We start from the raw sequence: 24,190 nt of genomic DNA, 5'->3' as shown, positions 1-24,190 counted from the left end.
GGTCTAGAAAAGCGTGAAGACCGGTGACACGCCCTTCCCCCCCTAGAATGGCAAAAATTTTGTAATACTTTTGGGTGAGGAGATAAAGGGCAGTTGGGACTTATGGTAAGATCCGGCCCGGCCCGGGTAGATACCAGAGCTATTATAGGAAGCACATTGTGTTTGGACCTGAGCTTTTGAGACCACTCAGACATTGATTTGTTTGCTTGCAGTTTGAAAATCCAGATGTAAGGCGAGGGGTTCAATTAGGAATGGGGGGAGGATGGGGAAGGGGGGAGTTAAAAGGGAACATTTTGATATCAGAATTACTTGCAGAGCGCTTGTGCCTTATGTTGGATTGTGCCATTGAATGTTTTATTTCTTTCAAAATCAATCAAATCTAATTTACACAAAAAAAATTTGCCCTCCCACGACTCCAGCATTACTTTGTCAATGTCCCATATAATATACCCACAACCTTCTTTAAAACTATAGACTCATTCTGCAGGGAGTTCTCAGGGCATAACGGTAGATGCAGGATAGCAATGGCTTCACTACAGAGACCCTACGAAGGAGACATTAGGCTGCCTCATTTCGGGATTTATTATATAGCAGGACAACTGCAGTTTGTGGTGGGATGGCTGGCGGACAAACCCACCTTAGATACTGGGTTACTTCAACCCGCAGAACTGCGCATCCTTCGGAAAGAAGTGTTGTGGATCAAGCGGCCTCAAGCAGGTTGTCCCCTACTTAGTAACACTGGGCACTCGGTTTTGGGACAGGGCAATGACATTACTTAAAATGAAAGACCCATTCTTGGTACAGATTCCCTGGGCCTCGTTAGTCCCAGATGCAACTCAAGTGTACCTGGGCATTCGGACACATTGGGAACCAAAGGGTGTCGCCACATTAGGGGACCTGCTCACTGACATGGCTTTCACACCCTTCCAGGAGCTAGTTGACAACAAAGGCCCACATCAAGGCCAATTCCTGTTGCACTGAACCATCAAAACCTTGATTGTACGCTGGTCGCCTGCATATGGGGAAATGTTGGAGGCATACACGGCGATAGACACCTTGTACGACATTGCCAAAAGCACACAGGCAATCTCTAGGCTGTATGCCTTTCTCCTTACAAGGAGACCCTTAACTGAGACAACCATAAGAGCTAGATAGGCGGAAGACCTGGGAACCCTGATCCAAGACACGCACTGGGCGCACATACTGCGATAGCACAAGAAGGTATCCCGGAACGCAAGATTGCAATTGATCCAATTATATGTAACGCACCAAGCATACTTGACCCCTCTCATGATATCCAAATTCCCCGGAGCAATGGCACAATACTGCCCTAGATGTGCGGCTTCTGATGCTGGCATACTGCACATGTTCTGGTCCTGTCCTACAATAATGCAGTACTGGGAGAATATAACAGATAGAATTAAAGGAGGTAACCTTAACCTACACCTGCTATTACCCGCAGCCTGCATGCTTGGCCGGTTTACACGCCCTGAATATTTACGTTCTGCCTCTAGGATGAAAGACTTGGCGTTTGTACTAGCTAAACGCAGGATAGCGATGACATGAAAGTCCCCAAGAGGTCCCCACATAGAAGACTGGTGGCGTGATCTAAAAAAATGGGCACTAGCTGAGACAACAGCATGGCGGCGTGCACCACATGTTAGCCTTGCGGACACGAACGCGGATATAGCGGAGTGGAACACGCTTACCCAATCGCTATTTTCATCATTGACACTAGAAACGGAACTGGAACAGGTACCCCGAGCGATCATACACATAGATTAACTCCAGCAGACTGAACTAAAAACTTGCACTACATGAAACATGGGGGAGGGTGTTCTGATGGGGGAATGGTATGCTAGGGGTTAAATGGGACAAGTTGGTCACTTTCTTATGTTATTATTGTGAAGGTATACGAAGCAATGCTCGATCTAACTCGATTCCTTTTTTTCTGTTTCTTTGAGTTCTGTATACACGTGTAACATTAAAATTAATAAAATTGTTTTTTTTAAAAAAGGGAATGGCATACCGCGTCCCACTCTTTGGTGTCCCACTTACACTCCCCGAAGACCCCCCATCTAGGTGATTCTCCCGCACTGGTCCACCCCCAGGAACTGGACCCAATAGCGATGGCCGTGTCCTGGCCACCTGGATGACAGATCCCCAGGGACTAGCGGATGAGGTCAGGTTTCTCACAGAAGCATCTGAAGGGAAAAAGATATCAAGAAAAGTGAATAATACAAAGATTTCGGCTAAAAATTGCAACATGTTGATTCCTGTGCCTTTGCACAGTAATAGCATGCCGACCCCCACTACCCTGATTTATGGCAGCGGGGATTGTGAGGGTGTTCCCTGCTCCCCTTTGCCAGTGTAGTGGGGGTCAGGGGTTGAGGAGGTGTCCCCCGCTTCCATTAGATGGTAGCGGGGGACAATAAAGAAAAAGTAAGTACAAAAAAAAGGATGAGTGGGCGAGAACTGACGCTGCAGGGTCAGAGGAGAGATGGTAGCACACTTCACAGTGTGCTGCCGAAAAGGTAAGTGGGTAGGGGGGGAGGAGGTTATGGGGATGCAGGGCACAGTGATCGTGGTGATCACATAGATTCAAGAAAAGTAAGAGGAAGAAAACAAAGAGAGGGGCAAAGGGTCAGAGTGGTCGTGCTTAGGAAAAGCAAAGAGCCTAGCGTTTTTCGAAAGCCTCTGATTCTACCCCATTAAAAGATGGTATGTAAGAAACATTGTAGTTAAGGAAAAGGTACATGCTGACCAGCTGAATTTGTATTTTAACCTAGAGGGGCCTAAACCTGGGGAAGGGAAACCCCTGTGAAATCAAGAGGAAACTGTGATATATTGTGTTTTGTGTTTGAAAGCTGGAAGAGGCCTAAGCCAAATGAAGCCTCCTAATAACATTGACTTTGTTTGAAAGTTTGAAGGGGCCTGAGCTTTGGGAAGGGAACCCTAAGAGGCCCAACCAAGTTGCAGACTTGTTAAGTTTTCTTTATAGCGTTGGAAGGATTGAAGCATGGGGAAGGGAACCCTGAGACGCTTACAAAAGGAACTGTGTTACATTTCTTTTATGGTGTTTTGAAATTAGAAAACGCTGAAGCTTGGGGAAGGGAACTCCAAGGAATAAATAATAATCATAATAATAATAATAATAATAATAACAATAATAATTACAAAGACACTGACGGTAGTTGGAAAAGCTCTGTGAAGATGTACTCACAAACAGCCCTGTTGATTGAACTCATTCTTGTGACATTGACCAAACAGCAGCTGGTGAGAAGACCACCCGAAAATGTTAAGTACACAGTTAATGGAGCCCTGGAGCTCTATCACACGGACCAATTTGAATGTGCGATGTTCGTGCATGCGCAGTAGAGAACCGGGGAAGCGGCAGTTCGCTGCAGCAAAGCAATAAAGACAGTTTAAAGGAATAGTGCCATCAAAAAAGTTATTGCCTCAATGGGCCAAGATAAAAAATATATATAATATTTATTAAGAAAGTTCCTATGTAAACTTTTGAGCAAATAAGACTCAAAGTCACACATTTCAAGCACTAGGAGGCATCCATTTTGTGAAATGGGTGAGCTTTCTGCGTTTGTGTAAATATATGCCCTTGCGGTACTAATGAAGCAAAAGCCAGCCAGCTGTAATAAACAAAAGCTACCAGCAGGTGGATTTTGCTTCATAATTGCCAGAGAGCAGAGATTAACACAAGCTGCTGCTGGTAAGTGCTTTAAATTTCATTCTATTTTAAAAGCACTGCAAAATAAACGCTGCGTTTTCTTTCTAACCTAGAAAGAAAACCACAGCATTTATAACGTTGTATTTATATTTGCTGTGGCTTCAGCTTTGAGTCTCCTGGGCTCCCCCGATGCAGTGGAGCCCAGGAGACTGAAAGTGAAAGTCGCCGCAGTCAGAAATACAATGTTGTATTTATGATTTCCGTGGTTTTCTAACCACAACAATCACAACTACAACAACGTTGTATTTAGAATTGCCGCACCTTTGCTTTTTGCCTTTCATTTTACGCTTTCTGTGCTTCCCTGGGCTTGGGGAGCACCGAAAACGTAAAATGAAAGTGAAGGCAGCCTCCTCCATGTACAGCTCTGCTCTGGCTGCAGTAAGCAAAAGCTCCCAGTAGGGGGCTTTTGCTGCTTGTTTAGTGCCGCCAGGGCAGACAGAGCTTAACATGAGCTGAGGAGGCTGCCTGAAATGGTAAAATGGATGCTCCCATGTAAACGCTTTGAGCCTCGTTTGCTCAAAAGTTCACAGAGGAACTTTCTTTAAAATTAGGTTTAATGCATGTTTTTCATTATTGCTCATCTTTGGGGACAATAATATTTTTGAGCGCACTATTCCTTTAAGTTGCTAGAGGCTCTTGTCATCATTGCAGGCCTGACCCTGCCTGTGCAGGTTTGTGTTGCTGAATTCCCTCTGCATGTTACCCTTCAGTGAGGGACACATTTGAAAGAACCCAGCGGAACTAGACAGAAACCAACCTTGGTTTCCCACTTTATTTTTAACCACTATTTTCCTTTTTTTTAAAAAAAAGACTTCCTATCACATTTTTCTAGAGAGTGAGGGCAAGCACAGGTTTAGACACAGACAGACTTTTGTTTTGCACCATTAGACAATGATGGCCATTAGAAACATCAGTTAAGGGTTATTAGCCCTTTAGAGTTAGAGCCAGTCAGGCATTACGCCAACACAGGAACCTTAGTAAATAAAAGCAATCTTGTGTGCTCGAAATGCATTCCCCTGTGCGGAAACGCGGCGAGGTACTGCAATTCGTGGTGCAGGGGTATGGAGAAGAAGGCATTTTTAAGGTCCACCACAGTGAAGTGAGTTGCCTCTTTCAGGATGCTGCACAATATAATTGCAGTGTTCGGAACTAAGGGAAATTCTGCCTGGACAATGTCATTTTGAGGGCGAAGGTCCTGTATCATCCTCCAACTCCCCCCTTTTGCACTTTTAATTGGATAGTTAGCCGTGTTGCATGGGAAGGTAGATGGCACTATTATTCCCTGATTCCTAAGTGCCACAATGGTGTCCGTATGCCCTCTTCTGCCTCTTTGGACAACAGGTACTATTTAGCTCGGGGTAACACCGCGCCTGGCTTCAGTGTTGTTCGGACCGGCGCCACTCCCTGCAAGACCCCAACATTGTGAGCATTAATTGGCCATAATCTCTCCGGGACCTGCTCCAAGTCACTGTCAGTGAAGAGGGGGGGTGACAAGGGCCGTCAAGGAACACTGCACCTTTCGATATTGCACCATAATATCAAAAGAGTTACAAATTGCTAACACAATCTCCCCATTGTCAAACCGATCTTCAATCAATGTTGTATCTGTCACTTCTTTGTGGGGCACCATTGGATCAATGCACAATGCACAATACAGTATGCCACTGGCACCTGTCAGAGTCTGTGCCCACCACAAAAATCCTTATATCCGACACAACCAGATCTGTAAATCTAGGGAAAGTAGTGTACCTGCCACAAGCTCTGGGGTCACCATAGGTCGGAAGATTAAATCTGATGGTACCAATCAACACGCCTTGCCAATCTGGGGCACAGCATCAAGTAATATTGTAATCCCATACACAAACATGTCCAGGTCTATTGTGATGCTGCAAACCACTACCTCCCCTCATCTTGTCTATATGACGACCATGGAACTTGAGGCACATATGCCTGTGGTGGCACATACCATCCCACGGTCCGCAAAGGAAATTGTCATGTCCAGTTTGCTCAACAAATCTCTTTCCAACAAATTTATCGGGCAGGACTTGGAATACAGTAACGGTGCACACACCACTTTTCCTCCTATTTTGATAGCTACCTCTTCTGTGTAGGGATCCATTGTGACAGACCCAGATAATCCCTGCATGTCAAGAGTTTCACCTGATATTGGAAATTCTTCCTCACTGATGCATGATTTAATGGCACCTGTGTCGACCATAAAGATGAATTACTTATTACCTATTTCAGCACCCACCAAGGGTTGCTCGTCCCAGTAGGTTGTCATGATCTGGACTGGGCACGCAAGTGTTAGATCTCCCCCAAGAGCATTGTGGATGCGATGGAGAAAACACCATCCAAATTATCTACAAGATGGCGTCTCCTCAGTTCCCTATGCAGAAATCCCAGTGCAGGTCTAGTCTTTTTCAAAATGGCGACGCACTTCCCCGATTCTATATCACTCCCTTCTGGGAATGGGTAAGTGCGTCGCTTCTGTGATTGCTCCCATGCCCAAGCTTTGCGTCAGCACTTCCTACACTTCTTATAGTATTTCCATCTTTCTGCTGCTTAGTATACTTGTTTCATTTCCTTCCCCTTTTGAACGCACTGTTCGTTCTACCTTCTCTTACTCTCTCTCCGGCTTTCCTGCTCGCAGATCTCCTACGCTTTTAACCGCCTTCCTTTTGCTTTGCTTCGCTCTCTTTACGGGTAACCCCTTCCCGAGTGTGGCTCCATACCCTTTTGGCCCGCTACGCTCTCCTGGCGGTGTTCTCCGCTATTTCTTCTGTCACGGAGCTGCAGCCTGCTCCACTGAATTTGTCTCGGTGTTTGTCGTCACTGCCCCTTTCCTTCCTCCGCCTGCAACCTTTGAGCTGTTTTTTTTCTCGTTCTGTAATCCTTTTGCAATGGTGTATTATTATAGTCTGAATCTCAGCCCACCCATATGCCTATATCTTGTCAAGAGCTTTCTGAACTTCCTTGGGCAATCCCCTCTTGATAACAAAATAGAAAAGAGAAACTGATTGGTCCCACTGGTAACCTGTCTCTGCTTGCCACATCTCCTGCACTATTGAAATTTACAGAGCGGCTTCTTTATCGTCCTCCATGGTGTAATGCATTATGGACTGCAAGTCTGGTGTGTCACCCCACACATGTGCTCTAACATTGTTAAACAGGGCCCCATTGTGCGCATCATCAGGTAATTCACTCCTGGTTACCCTGCCTGTATCCACACTTCCCCAGCCTGGTTCACCACAATTGCAACAAGTAAACTCTTCATGTCTCCCACCGCCAAAGGTATTCCTGCGGTCTGCTTCTCAAATGCATATATCCATTTTAAAGCCCCGGCAGTAAGGGACGGGGTAGTTTTTATCAAATTATTCGTATCCATCTGGACCCACGGTACATAGTGTGCCCTTCCGGGTCCCTTATGCATAACGGCAGTTGTGTGCCCACTCCCCGTCTGGCTTTCCGTCGATCACTTCCCTTTTTCCTTGTTACTGCTACCTGACCAAACCTGCTCCTCAACCGCTCGCCCCACAAGCTTTCTACCCTTTTTTGGAGCCAGTTGTGCCTCAACTTCATCGTCCTCAAATTCTTCCACACTGTCCCATTCTCCTTCCTGCACCTCTTGATGTGCTTCCTAGACCTCACTCTCCCACAGCCTGTGCTTTCCGCCCCTCAACCTCCACTACAATGCTTCTCAACAAATACATCCTTAATAGCAGTGCTATCCCGTCTAAACAAAATGTCTCCAGCCCTCCACTCATTCAAACAATACCCCGGTTTGCTCTCCCCTTCTTTTATTGCCCTCAACCGGCACAACTCCACTTGTGTTGCCTCTAATGTCTCCTCTAGCTCCTTCTGTGATTTGGTCTCCCGCTGTGTAATGGTGTTTGGGGTTGGTCGATAGGGGGGTGGAGCGGGGGCAGGCGGGGGCAGATATGTTGGGTTGGTGTATCCCGTGGCTGGGCAGGCGGTAAGTGGATACAGCCCCTCTCTAGGCATGGGTTGCGGTGCTTCCTATGGCGTTGTTGTGTTTACTATATTTGAGGTGGCACTATCTTTGCACCAGGGCATACAACCGGCAATATCCCCTACATCCTCTACCATTTTCCACAAGTCTAAAATCTCTTTTCACTTCAGCAGTTGTTTGCCTTCATACTTAGCAGTTAGGAACATACTCATGTGCTATGATCTCTCTCTCTTATTAGTACCATGCTCTGGCTAGGGGTCGGGCATTCCCCCTTGGGTCTCTACCATCCACTGTTTGTGGTTCTTCTCTATCTTATCCTTGTATAATGGCAACACACTATACATGTACTCCAGCTGAGTCATCACCCCCATATTGACAATTATATATATTCAAAAGAAGCTTCTAGTTGTGCATCCCACACATGTTAATATAGCCGTCACTGCCAGTCTTCCATCCCCACTCCCGCCAACGCCTTTGTGCACACTTCCACACTTCTCACTCCTCACAATGGCAACGCTTCCACAGGCCCTCCCTCTGCCTCCCCTAAATTCACAATAATAATTTAAAACACTATAACAACAAACTAAAATAATAAGCTAAAACAACACAAAAACCACTACTCTGCTTCCTTCCTCCACCCAAAGTATATATTGGGCACAGGAACTTGAGCTCTCTAATTATGCAGAGCTCCTACTTTTATTTTCATTTTTTTATTTATTTGTTTGTGGCGCGCCGGAGCTTGCAGGCATCAGGGCGCGAACATAAAGACAAATGGATGAACATGCGGAACAGGACAAAAGAGCAGCCGTTCCTAGGTCAGATTTCTGGTTCAATTACTTAAATAGTAGTGTTTTCAGTTTCTTTTTGAACATCAAAAAGTTGGATTCTAGCCTGAGTGTGGATGGGAGATTGTTCCACTTTAGGGAAGCTTTAACTGGGAAAGATTGCCCCAGTCCATTTGCTTTTTTGACACGGGTGGTCTTCACTAGGTCTTGATCCATTGATCTCAAAGGTCGTCCGGGTTCATATAATGATATTAGCTCTTTTAAGTGTGCTGGAGCGGCATCACAAAGGCAATGGTGAACTATCGAAACTGTCTTGAAGGTGATGCAGACGTCTACAGCTAGCCAGTGTATAGATTTTCTATCTTCTGTGACGTGGTCCCTCCTAGATTTCCTTTTGATTGCCCTCACTGCATCATTCTGGATGACTTGACTTGGTCTATACAACTTTTGTTAGCTCCTCCTTATCACAATAAAAAATTGCAGCACCTTCTCCCCTTACTCGGAAAGGATCCCACACTCCTGTTTCCCTCTTTGTTATCTCCCCAATTATAATGAAAAAAACACAAAACCTGCCATGGGCCTTTCACGCTCTCTCGCCACTCTCACACACCCTTCACCTCCAGACTCACTCTTACCCCCACTGTTGTCACACACAAGAGGTATACTTACATCTGCGTGTTCACCCGAGCTCCTCCATCACAGGGCCCCAATAACGGCATGCACTCTCCTAGGAGCAGCGCTCCACTCCAAAGAGCAGACAGGAATTATGTGAAAACGGTTCATGTACACCACTTTGGGTTGCGCGCTTGGGACTGGTCACTGTAGTTGGACGCGACCCCTTCAGCGATGCAGGCTGGAAGCCTCCATCTTTAGGGGGTCGCTGGGAACATGTCAGGGTAACCAAAAATTTAGAGAAACCCCTCAACGCTCACACCAGAAAAAATGCAACCCACTAGGGAAAAAGGCGCAGCACTCCTCTTGCAAGGAGAACAAGGCTTATTTCCACAAAAATAAAGATGCACCAGCAAAGTAATCTGCTGCCATGGAACGTTCTGGCAAAATCAGTACAAGAAACACTTTATGAAGGTATACAGCATCATCAGTGATGTAAATTACATAATGTACAAATCCAAATTGCTGGTTGGTTGAGACCCTATACATAGGCTACCTGCTCCCTAAGAGATGCCAGGCCATTGGTCTCAGCCCCTTGTGCCCATCTTCTTCCACGTGGGCTCCTCCTTGTGCGTCAACAGGCATGAAACTACAATGAATTAATAATTATGTTAAGAAAAAAAATGCAGGCTCTATCTCTAACCTGATGTGCTCCTGGCACTGCAGACAAGGGCTAAGAGGATACTTCGAGATCATTGTATCCAACAGACTACAGCTCGATTTCAGACACGTCAGTGCCCCCCCAAAGCTCCCCACCGTCCTTTTGGCTATGTTGTTTTATCCCTCCCGGCGCCTTGCAGCACAAATCACGTGACCTTGCGGCAACTTGTTCCTGCTTTCTGATCTTTCTATAGTGATTCGGGGTTCAACCGTTTTATGGTCGGTGGTCTGGAACTGAATGGTACCTTGGAATGCTGGGGGTCTTGGGGTGGGGGCATCTGAGTGCTATTACTCAGAGCTGGGATGTGGAAGGTCGGATGACCGTGCCCTCCTTCTTGTGGGATTGCTTTTCACAGAGAGCTCTTAACCTCCCTCATGGCCTTGCAGGACACATTCCTTGTGGTTTACGAATGCCGGCAACATAAGCCAATGATGGGTCTATGAATCTCTGTAGCCTAGCCTTTCTCACTGGTGCCCACGCTACAATCTATTCCCTAAACATATTTCCATGTGCATGTGGCTTGAGCCCGACCCTGGTTGCAACACAGAACTAGGCCTCAATTTCAATATGGCTGCTACTATCTAAGATGGCATTTGGTTCCCCTATGTATATTAGAGCAAAAACATACACCACCCTCCCCGTACTATAGCCCCTGTCAATGCCCCCTGCCTCCTGTAACCTCTCAGAGTCCCTACTGCACACTGCCAGGCCTCTGCCTAACCCGAAAGCGCCGGGGGGCCTGGGATGATCACCCCCTTCCCAACATTGACCCTTTTCATTAAAACAACATTAATGAATTCCCATGTGTGTGCCCTGACCTTCTTTACCCTTCTTTCCCTTTCCAATGCCTCCAAGTATGGAGGTGACCCTTCCTTTGGTACCCATGCCCTATACACGGACCATAAGCTTTCCCCTGCTTGAGCGTATTGCTCGGGTGTACATGTCATATATATATATATATATATATATATATATATATATATAAATATATATATACCCTACATCCCCTGCTAAATCTACCCAGTGTTCGGTGTAATTCTTGGGGTCAGGTGGGGGAACTGTGGTGGTGCCTGGGCGGTGAAGGCACTGCTCTATTGCATCGATACATGGCTTGTTTGAGTCGTCAATCTGAGCTGCACTGTCTTTTGTACCACAAGGTGCCTCTCATACCCCAATTGAGACCATCAGCATTGCGCTGCTAGGCACTGCTTTGATACAGCATTTACGACCTAGCAGGCAGGTTCAGAAGATCACAAACACGAACACGATCACAGGAACCAACATCTTCACGATAGCCTCCATCCACGATGGGGTCCACGAAAACAAGTTATCAAACCAATCCCTCTCCTGTATCCTAGCTTCTGTCTGCATGTTTTTTTATTCTACTTTTATTTGTAATAAAACTTTATTCGGATACCAAAATCCATAAACGTACAAAACACAGATATGAAACACAATGATATAAAATCGTTACATAAAATATTAGAATTAAACTCACGTGACCTTGCGGCAACTGGTTCCTGCTTCCTGATCTTTCTTGAGAGTTTGGGGGTTCAACCGTTTTATGGCCAGTGGTCTGGGACTGAATGGTACCTTGGAATACTGAGGGTCTTGGGATGGGGGCATCTGAGTGCTATTACTCAGAGCTGGGATGTGCAAGGTCGGATGACCGTGCCCTCCTTCTTGTGGGATCACTTTTCACAGAGAGCTCTCAACCCCCCTCATGGCCTTGCAGGACACATTCCTTCTAGTATAGGAATGCCGGCAACATAACCCAATGATGGGTCTATGAATCTCTGTAGCCCTAGCCTTTCTCACTGGTGCCCACACTACAATCTATTCCCTACACATATTTCCATGTACATGCGGCTTGAGCCCGACCCTGGTTGCAACACAGAACTAGGCCTCAATTTCAATATGGCTGCTACTATCTAAGATGGCATTTGGTTCCCCTATGTATATTAGAGCAAAAACATACACCACCCTCCCCGTACTATAGCCCCTGTCAATGCCCCCTGTAACCTCTCTGAGTCCCTACTGCACACTCCCAGGCCTCTGCCTAACCTGAATGCGCCAGGGGGCCTGGGAGGATCACCCCCTTCCCAACATTCCCCCCTTTCATAAATACTACATTAACAAATTCCCTTGTGTGTGCCCCGCCCTTCTTTACCCTTCTTTCCCTTTCCAATCTTTCAGCCTCCAAGAATGGAGGTGACCCTTCCTTTGGTACCCATGCCCTACATACGGACCGTAAGCTTTCCCCTACTTGAGGGTATTGCTTGGGTGTACATGTCATATATATATATACCCTACATCCCCTGCTAAATCTACCCAGTGTTCGGTGTAATTATTGGGGTCAGGTGGGGGAACTGTGGTGGTGCCTGGGGGGTGAAGGAATTGCTCTATTGCATCGATGCATTGCTTGTTTGAGTTGTCAATCTGAGCTGCACTGTCTTTTGTACTACGAGGTGCCTCTCATACCCCAATTGAGACAATCAGCATCGCGCTGCTAGGCACTGCTTCGATACAGCATTTAAGACCCAGCCGGCAGGGGCAGAAGATCACAAACACGAACACGATCACAGGAACCAACATCTTCACGATAGCCTCTATCCACGATGGGGCCCACGAAAACAAGTTATCAAACCAATCCCTCTCCTGTATCCCAGCTTCTGTCTGCATGTTTTTTATTCTAATTTTATTTGTAATAAAACTTTATTCGGATGCCAAAATCCATAAAAGTACAAAACACAGATATGAAACACAATGATATAAAATTGTTACATAAAACATTAGAATTAAACTCACGTGACCCTGCAGCAACTGGTTCCTGCTTTCTGATCTTTCTTGAGCGATTGGGGGTTCAACCGTTTTATGGCCAGTGGTCTGGGACTGAATGGTACTTTGGAATGCTGGGGGTTTTGGGATGGGGGCATCTGAGTGCTATTACTTAGAGCTGGGATGTGGAAGGCCGGTGGCTCGTGCCCTCCTTCTCGTGGGATCGCTTTTCACAGAGAGCTCTCAACCCCCCTTATGGCCTTGCAAGACACATTCCTTCTGGTATACGAATGCCGGCAACATAAGCCAATGATGGGTCTATGAATCTCTGTAGCTCTGGCCTTTCTCACTAATGCCCATGCTACAATCTATTCCCTACACGTATTTCCATGTGCATGTGGCTTGAGCCCGTCCCTGGTTGCAACACAGAACTAGGCCTCAATTTAAATATGGCTACTTATATCTAAGATGGCATTTGGTTCCCCTATGTATATTAGAGCAAATACATACACCACCCTCCCCGTACTATAGCCCATGTCAATGCCCCCTGCCCCTTGTAACCTCTCAGAGTCCCTACTGCACACTGCCAGGCCTCTGCCTAACCCGAAAGTGCCAGGGCCTGGGATGATCACCCCTTTCCAAACATTCCCCCCTTTCATTAATACTACATTAACGAATTCCCATGTGTGTGCCCCGTCCTTCTTTACCCTTCTTTCCTTTCCAATCTTTCAGCCTCCAAGTATGGAGGTGACCCTTCCTTTGGTACCCATGCCCTACACACGGACCGTATGCTTTCCCCTGCTTGAGTGTATTGGTCGGGGGTAGATGTTAAATATATACACCCTCCATCCCCTGCTAAATCTACCCATTGTTCAGTGTAATTCTTGGGGTCAGGTGGTGGAACCGTGGTGGTGCCTGGGGGGTGAAGGCGTTGCTCTATTTTATTGATGCATGGTTTGTTTGGGTCCTCAATCTGAGCTACACTATCTTTTGTACCACAAGGTGCCTCTCATACCCCAATTGAGACCATCAGCATTGCACTGCTAGGCACTGCTTTGATACAGCATTTAAGACCCAGCCGGCAGGTGCAGAAGATCACCAACACGGACACGATCACAGGAACCAACATCTTCACGATAGCATCCATCCACGATGGGGCCCACGAAAACAAGCTATCAAACCAATCCCTCTCCTGTATCCCAGCTTCTGTCTGCATGTTTTTTATTCTACTTTTATTTGTAAAAAAAACTTTATTCAGATACCAAAATCCATAAAAGTACACAACTCAGATATGAAAAACAATGATATAAAATCATTACATAAAACATTAGAATTCAAATACAGCCACCCCCTTCGGCTTGACCAATAACATCAAAACTCTGCCCACCTACCTAGAGAGCGGGTGTACTTTAGTTTGTTGATAAAAAGGCCTCTTTATCCTGTATAATCGTCTGGCTGATTTTGAAAGCCCTACTTACAAAGATCGACAGTGCCCAAGCTGTCAGAGGGGCTTCTGCCTTCAACAGGAAGAGGAGCGCTGGACATACTGAATAAAACTTTTCCCTTTTAAAACAGGGACCAGCAACCACCTTCTTAGCTTGGTCTATTTGGGGCAAAACAACAGAAAGTGTGCCAAATCCTCCAAACCCGCACCATAGACAGGGCAAACAGCATGAATATTCAATCCCGTTTCCTTGCTGTTATTTCAGTCAGTGATAGACAATTTAACCGGCCCTAGTGATGTGGCTTCTTTATGATTTCTTGTGGGACCAATCCAGATAATCTTTTATTTCATTTTTTGATAATAACATAAAACGTCTATTTGAAGTTTTTGCCATCTCTAAAAGATCTCTTTTGGCATAGATCCATGATGTCACTCTCTTTCCCATTTTGCAACTCCTTGCCCTATCAAAGTGTCCTCCAAATTTAATTTCTGAAGTGTTTATGTTATATAACGCAGCCAATTAATTTGATTCGACCCATTGAGTTTGGAGACGTTTCTTATAAGATGGTGGGACAAGGAAGCATTGGGATTTGCCCAAACCCTGAGCCACAATGAAATTGGTTCTCTTGCCACTTCATCCACAATATAGCTCAAACCCTGTTCATTGTGGACTGCAAAAATTGATGCCGACATTGGTAGGGCCAACAATCATTTAAGAAAAGCATTTTCTTCATGTTCAATTTCTTTCTGGTTCCCATTACCCCAAATCGCAGCACCCTATTTTACTATTCCTCTGGTTCTAGCCATATACATTGATTTAACGATCTTCAATGGCTGCTGCCGGTGTAGCCCCATTAGCCGGAAAATGCCCCCCACTGACTGCCTCATGCTGGATAGTTGTTTTTTAAAATGGGCCTGAGGGGAAAAAGCCTCTGAGAAACAATCTCCCAAGTAGTCAAATTGATCCAACCGAGGAATTGGATCCATCCCACACCACATGGTCTGCATGTGAGTGCCTATGATCGTGCAGGGCCCCTGTTACATTGGTGAGGGACCCATTTTCTGCGTCATTAGGAGGTATGTAGGTGCAACATGATTCGCCACGCTTTTTGCAGACCCCTCCTTGCATGGCTGTGAGGAGGTCCAGCAATAGCGATTCTGCAATGTCATCAGCCGGATTGCACGCCTTACATCTTGATCGTGTTGAGGCCTTGTCCAGTGTCATTGGCCAGCTGGATCACTTCCCACCGCACAATCTGAAGCCACTTGGTATTTGCAGTGGTTTGCACCTACTGTCATAAATCTCCCCCCGTCTCACCTGTGATCGGGATCTCCCTTGTTCAGCGGCAGGACTCTTCCTGTGGGTGGTTCGGGGCTTGAATAGGCTCGTCCGAGCCTCGTCAGGTTGCAGAGCGTGTTCAGAGTTCCGGGAAGTTCGTGGTTCCTGGGTGTCCAGGATTAGCGATAAACAAGCAATGTAGGGGGGAAGTCCAGGAACAGGAAAAAAGGTAAGGAAGGAAGTATGAGGATCAAGGAAGCAAATGTAGAGAGCAACACACATCGGGTCACTAATGAAGATAGCGTTGAGACGCGCGGACCCGCAGGGGCGTGACCAATTTATAGTACGTGCTACGACGTGAAAGCTAGTGTGTAGCACGGAGCTTGGTACGGCCATGTTGGGAGGAACAAGGAGTACAAGCCCTTCATGACAATGACCATGAGGTCCAGAAAGGGCAATTTCGCCGGGTCATGACACCTACGGTAGCAACAGCGATGTAAAAAAGTTTTTTTTTTTGCTGTAGAGTCGGTATTGATCTGGTATTTCCTTCAGTAATTGTGAGGAATCTTGCAATAGATAATTCAATCTTCTACTCCCATGCAATTTTCTTTTTCCTCTTTCTCTGGCAAGATACAGAATTTTGGCTTCTACGGTAGTACTGCGGTGAGGATGCCAGTCCCTGGTGTAATTGCTGGATCCGACAAGCCACCTGGTCCCATTATCAAACGTTCGTGAGGGACCACCAGGAGCACTGAGTGCAATGAGGCCAGCGAGCAGGTGCCCCTCCATGATGGTGGGAGGTGCAGAAATGCCTGCTGGCAGCACACCCAATAGTTATTCATCATGGCTGCTGTCCCTTTCTTGAGATCTGGGATGTATAATATCTTGTTGCACCTACTATTGTCCCCCACAAAGACGCTCACTTCATTTTAAAAGCACAGTTCATATTCTTCCTGCTTTTGCACTGTTACTGGTTTCTCCATTGCCTCGATCCATGTGAGTTTTGCCACTTGCTCATTCCAGTTCCCGCTGCATACACTGTTCACTTTTTCTATCACTGCTTCTCCAAATCCTACTAGTCCTCCTGCCATGCAGCTCATGATAGTTTCTTGCCATCTGCTTACCACTAACCTCACACCTTACAACTTTAGGTATGGTCTCTGCAGGCACTGCACACTTTTGGGGTTTTGGGCACATTGCAGTTGATCAGGATCCATTACTTCTAGCTGCACGCTTCATGCCTGGAAAGTGCTTCACAATCTGCATAAGGTCAGATGGAGTAAACACTGAGCCTCCACAATCGGAATTTCCTGTGGGATTAATACCTTGGGGGCTTCCGATCGCGTGTAGAATCAAGGAGCAAACATAAGAGCTTCAATAAACTTTCGTTTTCCCCACTGAGTTCATGTCTGTGTACTAACTATTATTTAACTCTGGGTGGTACACATCTTCTATTGTGTTTAACCCAAGTCCTTGGTATTAACCATATTTGGCCCTTCTAATTTGTCTTTTAAGATGTTTTGACCCACCAAAATGTGAAACACTAGGAAAGAAAGTGTCATTTAGAGTTATGTTAGAGAACACATTAGGAAATAATTATAACATGAGCAAATTAGTAAAATTCCCCATACTTTGCTGGGTGAAAAATGTATCATTAACAGATGCTTTAGTCTGTGCATCATGGACCATGGCCGCAGTATTCTTTTTTTCAGTCTCATTTGCAGCATTGTCATATGTTAAAGAACCCAAAGAGCCATTAGTAAAAGATCTATTAGTACTACTTGCGTTTCTTAACGCCACCTTTTTATAGGACCACCCCATATAAAACTGCACCCTAAATATATTCCTAATCCAAACATAGAGATAGCAAATGTACCAACTACCCAATGGATAGCACACCTGTATGTGGGGGAAAACACTGTTATAAGAGAGTCTTTCTGAAAATGAGAATGTTGCTTTTTATAAATGGAATTGTTGAACCCATGTACATCCACTGTGAGGTAAATAAAGAAGAGAGAGACAGAGAGAGAGCTCTCTCTCTTTCTCTCTTTCCCTTTCCTCACTCTGTAAGTGCAAACAATGCATAGCACCATTTTTATGTATCACAGAGGTAGTTTTGTTGTAGAACTTTGAGAACATCAAAAACACATCAGGAAGGAAACACAAGTGACTCTGCAGCTGCACGTTTTTTCAGAATTATTACCAGGAGGAGAGTTTTTACAAACAGCACTTAACATGGGCTGTTAGTACTTGACTGAGTTTGGGTGGGGGTGTGACCTGGGGTGCCTTGTGAACATCAGATAAGTATACCCAGTACCGCAACTCACAAACCTTTACCACAAGGGGAGTAGCATAGACCACCTCAAAGGGGGCATTATATCTAGGCTCGCTCCAGTGGCAGACAAAAACACAGTTGCTAGGGAAAAGTTGGAGAGGAGGCGACGTGGGTGGAGAATCAGATGCAGCTCGGGTCAATTCTTCAGTCCTTGGCGATGCCATCTGTTGATAGGTACATTTTATGGCTTTCATTAGGGCATACAAGTAGCTATGAAATTCGGCCCCTAAAATAGATACAGCCCTGTGAGCATCAGATGTTCTCCTGATTGGAGAAAGGGGCATGCATTGCCCTGTTACCACCTCGTGGGGCGATAAATGATGATCCTTACAGGGCTGCATGTACATGCTAAATAGAGCAAGGGGTAAACAGTGCACCCAGTTTTTCTTTAATGTGGTGCAAAGCTTCGACAATTTGCTTTTCAGAAGACCATTTATCCTCTCTACAACTCTGTTGGCCTGAGTGTGGTCAATTGTACACATCTGATGGTTGATGCCCAATAATGCTGTGATCTCTTTGAAGAGCTCATTGAAAAAATATGTGCCATTGCTTAATAATTCGCACACGCCCCACCGAGGGAAAACCTCTCCGACCAAGAACTTGGCTGCACTTTTTGCATCAGGGTGTGAACAAGGACCAGCCTCCACCCACCATGAAAAAGGCCACACTACCACTATCAGATAACGAGACCCATTGCACCTTTCACCCATATCCGCATAGTTGATATGCAACTCACGGAATGGCTGAGTAGGGCAGGGTAGTGTGCCTCTAATTGTCCGCAGTGTGAGACCACTGCTGCGAGTCAGGCAAGTAGTACAGTTGATAACCATTTTAGTTATTGCCTCCTGCAGATTGGGGACAAAGCAGTCCTCCTCAATATCTGCAGCTATATGTTGTTTGATACATGGGATGGATGTTGCAGCTGGTCGAATGAGTCCAGCAGCAACTCATTTGGCATAACTGCTTTGCCCGATGTTTCTTGTTGCAACAATAAATCTGTAGGGGACTGCTTGCATCCCATTTTCAACCACAAATAGTTTTCTTCCTGCGTGGCCCATCCTTGTAATTCAATTAGCTGTGTAATCAGTAAGGAATTGTAGGAGTCTGTCAGCTGTTCTATGCTCTGCACTACCACTGGGTACTCAAACACTTTGCACTGGAAATACGCTGCTTGCTTGGTCCTTCACTCTTGAGATGCCAGAAGCGCCTCACTCAGAGCAATAGGTTTGGCTGCTATAGCCAAATAGTGCATGGGTAATCTCTTTGCACCAATAGCTCACTTACTCCGTCCATTAGGCAGACCAGTGCCGCCCCAGTGTGCCTCAGTGTGCCTCAGACCTGTAACCTTGGCGATAGTTGCTGACCCGTCAATGAAAAGCAGCCCCCATCGAGTGGGCTATCTCTTGCCTTTGTGACGTCATTCTCCCCCCCCTCAAATGTTACACAGTCATGTGCCGCAAGGTCTTCTTTGGTGCACTGCTCGATCAAAAAGGTGGTGGGATTTACAGTTTTACACATCACAATATTAATGTTGGGTCTAGACAGGATGAGCTCATGCACAGACACCCCCTGCATTGTCAAAGTTGATTTGAAACGCTCCAAAATGGTGAACACTGCATGCTCCACATACAGTGTTACAGAGCATCGCATAACAATTGTGGATCTTTTCTCAATTGCAGATGCAGCTGCAGAAAGTACTTGTTCGCATGGGAACTGGCCCTGCATCACAGAATCTAGCTGTCCGCTGTAGTAAGCCAACGGCTTGTGGCCCATTGTGCTCCTTTGTGTCAGTACTGCACTCATCAATTGGCCATTTCAATGGGACAATAGATAAAACCCCTTTGTGTAATCAGGGTTAGCCAGCACTGGGGCAGAGGCGATCACTTCCTTTAGGGCGTTAAAGTTGGTGAGCATGTCCTCCATCCATGCAATCTTACTGTCATTGTTTTGAGCCTCTTTAAGGCCCTATAACAGGAGCTTAGTTTACACTGTATAGTCTAGAATACATGCCCTACAGTAATTACACAACCCTAGAAATGCTTTCATCTCTTTGACAGTTTTAGGCCGGGGAGTGCTGTGCACGGAAGCAGCCCGATCAGGTATTATTTTCTTCCTGTGAACAGATATCAACTGGCCCAAATAGAGTACTTCTTGGAGGCAATATTGCAGCTTTGCCTTATCTATCTTGTACCCCTTGCATGCCAGCAGCTGTAGGAGGGTGATGGAATCTTTCTGGCACTGCTGCTCACTGTCGGTACATACTAGGAAATCATCTACATACTGAACGATGGTACTGCACACTTGGATATTCCCTAAGTCAGCATGTAGAATCCTGTTGAAGATGCTGAAGGCAACGATATTGTGCAGCATCCCGAAAAAGGCAGCCCACTGCATTCCCCCATACTTAAACGCAGTGAGGTACTGCAAATCAAGGTGCAGGGGTATGAAGAAGGCAGCGTTTTTAAGGTTCACCACGATGAAGTGGGTCGCCTCTTTCAGGAAGCTGCCCAATATCGTTGCGGGGTTCGGAACTATGGTAAATTCTGCCTGGACAATGTCATTTAGAGGGTGAAGGTCCTGTATCATCCTCCAACTCCCCCTTTTGCCTTTTTAATAGGATAAATAGGCATTTTGCATGGGGAGGTAGAGGGCACTATTTTTCCCTGATTCAGAAGTGCCATAATAATGTCCTGTATGTCCTCTTTCACCTCTTTGGACAACGGGTACTGTTTAGCACGGGGTAACACTGCAACTGGCTTGAGTGTTATTTAGACCAGCGCCACTCCCTGCAAGAGCCCTACATTGTGAGCATTAGTTGTCCATAATCTCCCCGGGACCTGCTCCAAGTCACTTTCAGTGAAGGGTGGCAGGGTGACAAGGGCCATCAAGGAACACTGCACCTTTCAATATTACACCATAATGTTACAAGGGATACAAATTGCTAACACAATCTCCCCATCATCAACCCAAAATTCAAACAATTCTGCATCTGTCACTTCTTTGAGGGGCACCGTTGGATCAATGCACAATACTGTACGCCACTCGCACCGATCAGAGTCTGTGCTGTGAGAAACCTGAAGCGTTTCTCCCAGGTTATACCCGGGGATCCTTTGTTTAGGTGGCCAGGGAGGGCGATCGCTCTTTGATCACAACCCTTGGGGCGGACGAGCGAGGTAGGATTACCTAGGCAGGAGGTTCTTGGGGACTATGGGAGACATGAACTTGGCCGAGACATGGTATTCTTCCCGTTCCGATACACCCCTACCCGACATTCCCTCATTTGTCATGGGATATTGTCAGCAGAGTCCCATCATACCCCAGTACCTTTCTGTAAGAAAAAGGTGAAAACGACCAGGGAAATTAAAACCCAATAGAAAATCCATTCACCCATCACAATACATCTACCTCCTTCATCCTGATGAAAACCTACATGGTTTTTCCATGTGTTCCAGAAACCCAGGTAGTTGAGGGGCAGGTGCTGGGACCCTGACCTCAAGTTAATCCCCATTGAGAACCAGCTAACACCTCATCACTTAGGGTAAAAGATGGAGGCCCTGTGACTCGATGGAAGCTAAGGTCGGATAACCTGCTGTGTCAAGAACTTTGTTTAAATCTCAAAAGTACCTGTAACTGGTAAAGTGGGGACAAACCCTCGAATATGCGTTCTGGGACTTGCAGTCCAAAAGAGCAAAGCTGTGAGACAGTGGTCCAGCACCGTGTGTGTGCCAAATCGGAGGTCTCTGTAAGTTATCCAGCTGAGAAGTGGCAGAAGTGAAAGTTAAAGAGTTGTAATGAATTGTAAATCGAAGTGGTCCTGCAACGGGTCAAGCAAAAACCTGTGCACAGTCGAAAGTCCTCGATTGTGGTGTCAAAGGGGATCTGAGCCCGGAAGAGGGGGATTTATGGTTCGGGCCCGGATGAGGGAGATCAAATTGTGAAAATTGTGTGAAAAGGGATCTGAGCCCGTACGAGGGGGATTTATGGTCTGAGCCCGGATGAGGGAGACCAAGTTGTGAATTGTGAACATAGTAAAAAAGGGGTCTGAGCCTGGACGAGTGGAACCGTGGTCTGAGCCCAAAGGAAGGAGACCACTCGTGAACATATGAATGTGCAAATATTGACAAAGGAAAGGAACTTTTGTGTTTTGTTTGCTACATCAGACCCTCTGCAGTAAGGGACTTTGAATGGCAAAGAGACTTTGGCACAGAAGGTCCTGATACTGAGATATTGAACTGTACAAGTAACAAAAGGAAGTACAAGTACCAGCAGTCACTGGGAAAGAAGGTAATACGCTGTATTTTTTACAAGTAAAGTGACCTTCTTTTTCAAGGCAGAGGAAGCCTGTTTTTTGACGTTTAACCAACCCTTTAAAATTCAATAAACACCCTTGAACTGTGTCTCATTTGTGTCGGTGTTCATTGATGATACCAAGCCTTTCCTTACAGTGCCTGCCACAACTATCATTTTAGCTGACACAACCACACCCTGTAAATCTAGGGACAGTATTGTACCTGCCACAAGCTCTGGGGTGACCACGGGTCGGAAGATGAAATCTGATCGTACCCACCAACATGCCTTGCCAATCTGGGGCACTGCATTAAGTAATACCGTAATCCCATACACAAACATGTCCGGGTCAACGGGGATACCGCAAACCACCAACTCCCCTGCTCTGGCCTGCATGACCTATGGCCCTTAAGGCACACATGCCTGGGGTGGCACATGCCACCCCACGGTCCGTAAAGGAAATGGTCATGTTCAGTTTGCTCAACAAATATCGTCCCAACAAATTTATCGGGGAGGACCTGGAACACAGAAAGGGTGCACGCACCACTTTTCCTCCTATTTTGATAGCTTCCTCTTCTGTGTAGTGTGAGAAATCTGAAGATATCCCACCCGTCAGTCCCCGGGGATCTGTCATCCAGGTGGTTCGGACACGGCCAGCGCTTTTGGATCCAATTCCCTGGGGGTGGACCAGTGCGAGAGGATCACATGGATGTTGGGTCTTCGGGGAGTGGAAGTGGGACACAGGACGGCGAGATGCAGTATTCCCTTCCCTATAACACCTTTGCCCCATCCTACCGGGTAGGATACTTAAGGATTCAACCCCCACCCCTTTTCAGACATGAACACTTTCTCACGGAAAACTCACTGTGAGTGAAAACAGACTAACACCTGTTCCGCATACCTGTCCCAACACTATGGTCAGGCAGGGTGAGGTAATTACTGATCATTACACACACCTGACTTCCATCACACTTTGCCATTTGGATAAAAGGTGGAGCACGAGAGCACACACTGAGCGAGGCAAAGCACACGAGGAAGCAGCAGTTCCAAGATGGCAGTTTAATACAAGGCAAAAGACGGCGAAGAACGAAAAGGAATCCAAAGGATGGGCCCTTGACCTTTTCACCATGTGCCTTTGAGAATAGAAAGCGTAAGACCTGGAATCAAAGCTGCATTGTGTGTCAGAGGTACTGGGGCTCTCCCGTGTCGATAGTCAGTGCGGGGAGGAGCGGTTACCGCTATGGTACTGTCCTTGGCTCCTACAACAAAGAAAAGCCAGTGAAGGCAGCACAGCCGGTGAGTTGGGGAGACTGATACCAACCCTGGCTGTCTGGAACCCAAGTTTGCAAGCGGCAACATTGTATGATGGAATTTGAAGAGGACAGTGCATGAAGCATATGTGGCAAGTCATGCAAACATAATTAATGCACTAAATGAGTTACTGAACTTTGAAGTGAAGATAGATACCGTAAACAGAGGGATCTCTGTTAGGTATCCAAACCCAAAGGGGACAAATGTAAAGAGAAGGAATAGGAAAATCAAAGTGGTACTGCAACGGGTCAAGCTAAACCCTGTGAACATTCGAAGGTCTTCAACACTTGATTGAAATTGGTCTAATCCCGGCTCAGGGAGACTAATTGTGTTTAGGAGGGGATCTGATCCCAGCTGAGGGGGATCAGTGGCGAACAGAGAGTCACCCGAAAGAATATCCTGTGAACATTGTACTAGAGAGATCCGAGCCCGACTGAGGGAGATCAAAAGGGAATGAACATTGTACTAAAGTGATCTGAGCATGACTGAGGGAGATCTGGGTGAATAGTGAATCATCTAAAGTAAATACTTGTAGAAATCCAAAGAGAACTTATCATTTTTGTTTGGTTGCATTGGACCCTCTGAATGAAGAGACTTTGAGGAGTAAAGACACTTGCATAGAGAAGGTCCTGATGTTATGAATGAATTGTATACTCGTGCTAAAGAAACCAGAGATTGTGCTACGCTCGAGTGAACCACCTTGTCCAGTGCTAAAAATGTGGGGGAAGGGAGGCCAACTTCCTGAACATCCTGACATATCATTTTGAACACTTCTTTCTTTTTGTAACATTATTCCCCATGCTGTTTGTATTTGGAGGTAAGGAGTGGCAATAGGTTTTTTAGTATAGGCCCTTTTATTTTGACAAGACATCACTAGGACTGCGTTATTATTATTTGATGGTTGTAGCTTTCTCCCATCT

Source organism: Ambystoma mexicanum, chromosome 7p (assembly GCF_040938575.1).
Source record: "Ambystoma mexicanum isolate Mex_15411 chromosome 7p, UKY_AmexF1_1, whole genome shotgun sequence".
Classification (NCBI taxonomy): domain Eukaryota; kingdom Metazoa; phylum Chordata; class Amphibia; order Caudata; family Ambystomatidae; genus Ambystoma; species Ambystoma mexicanum.
The sequence above is the reverse complement of the archived record's forward strand: the minus strand, read 5'-3'. Positions refer to the sequence as shown.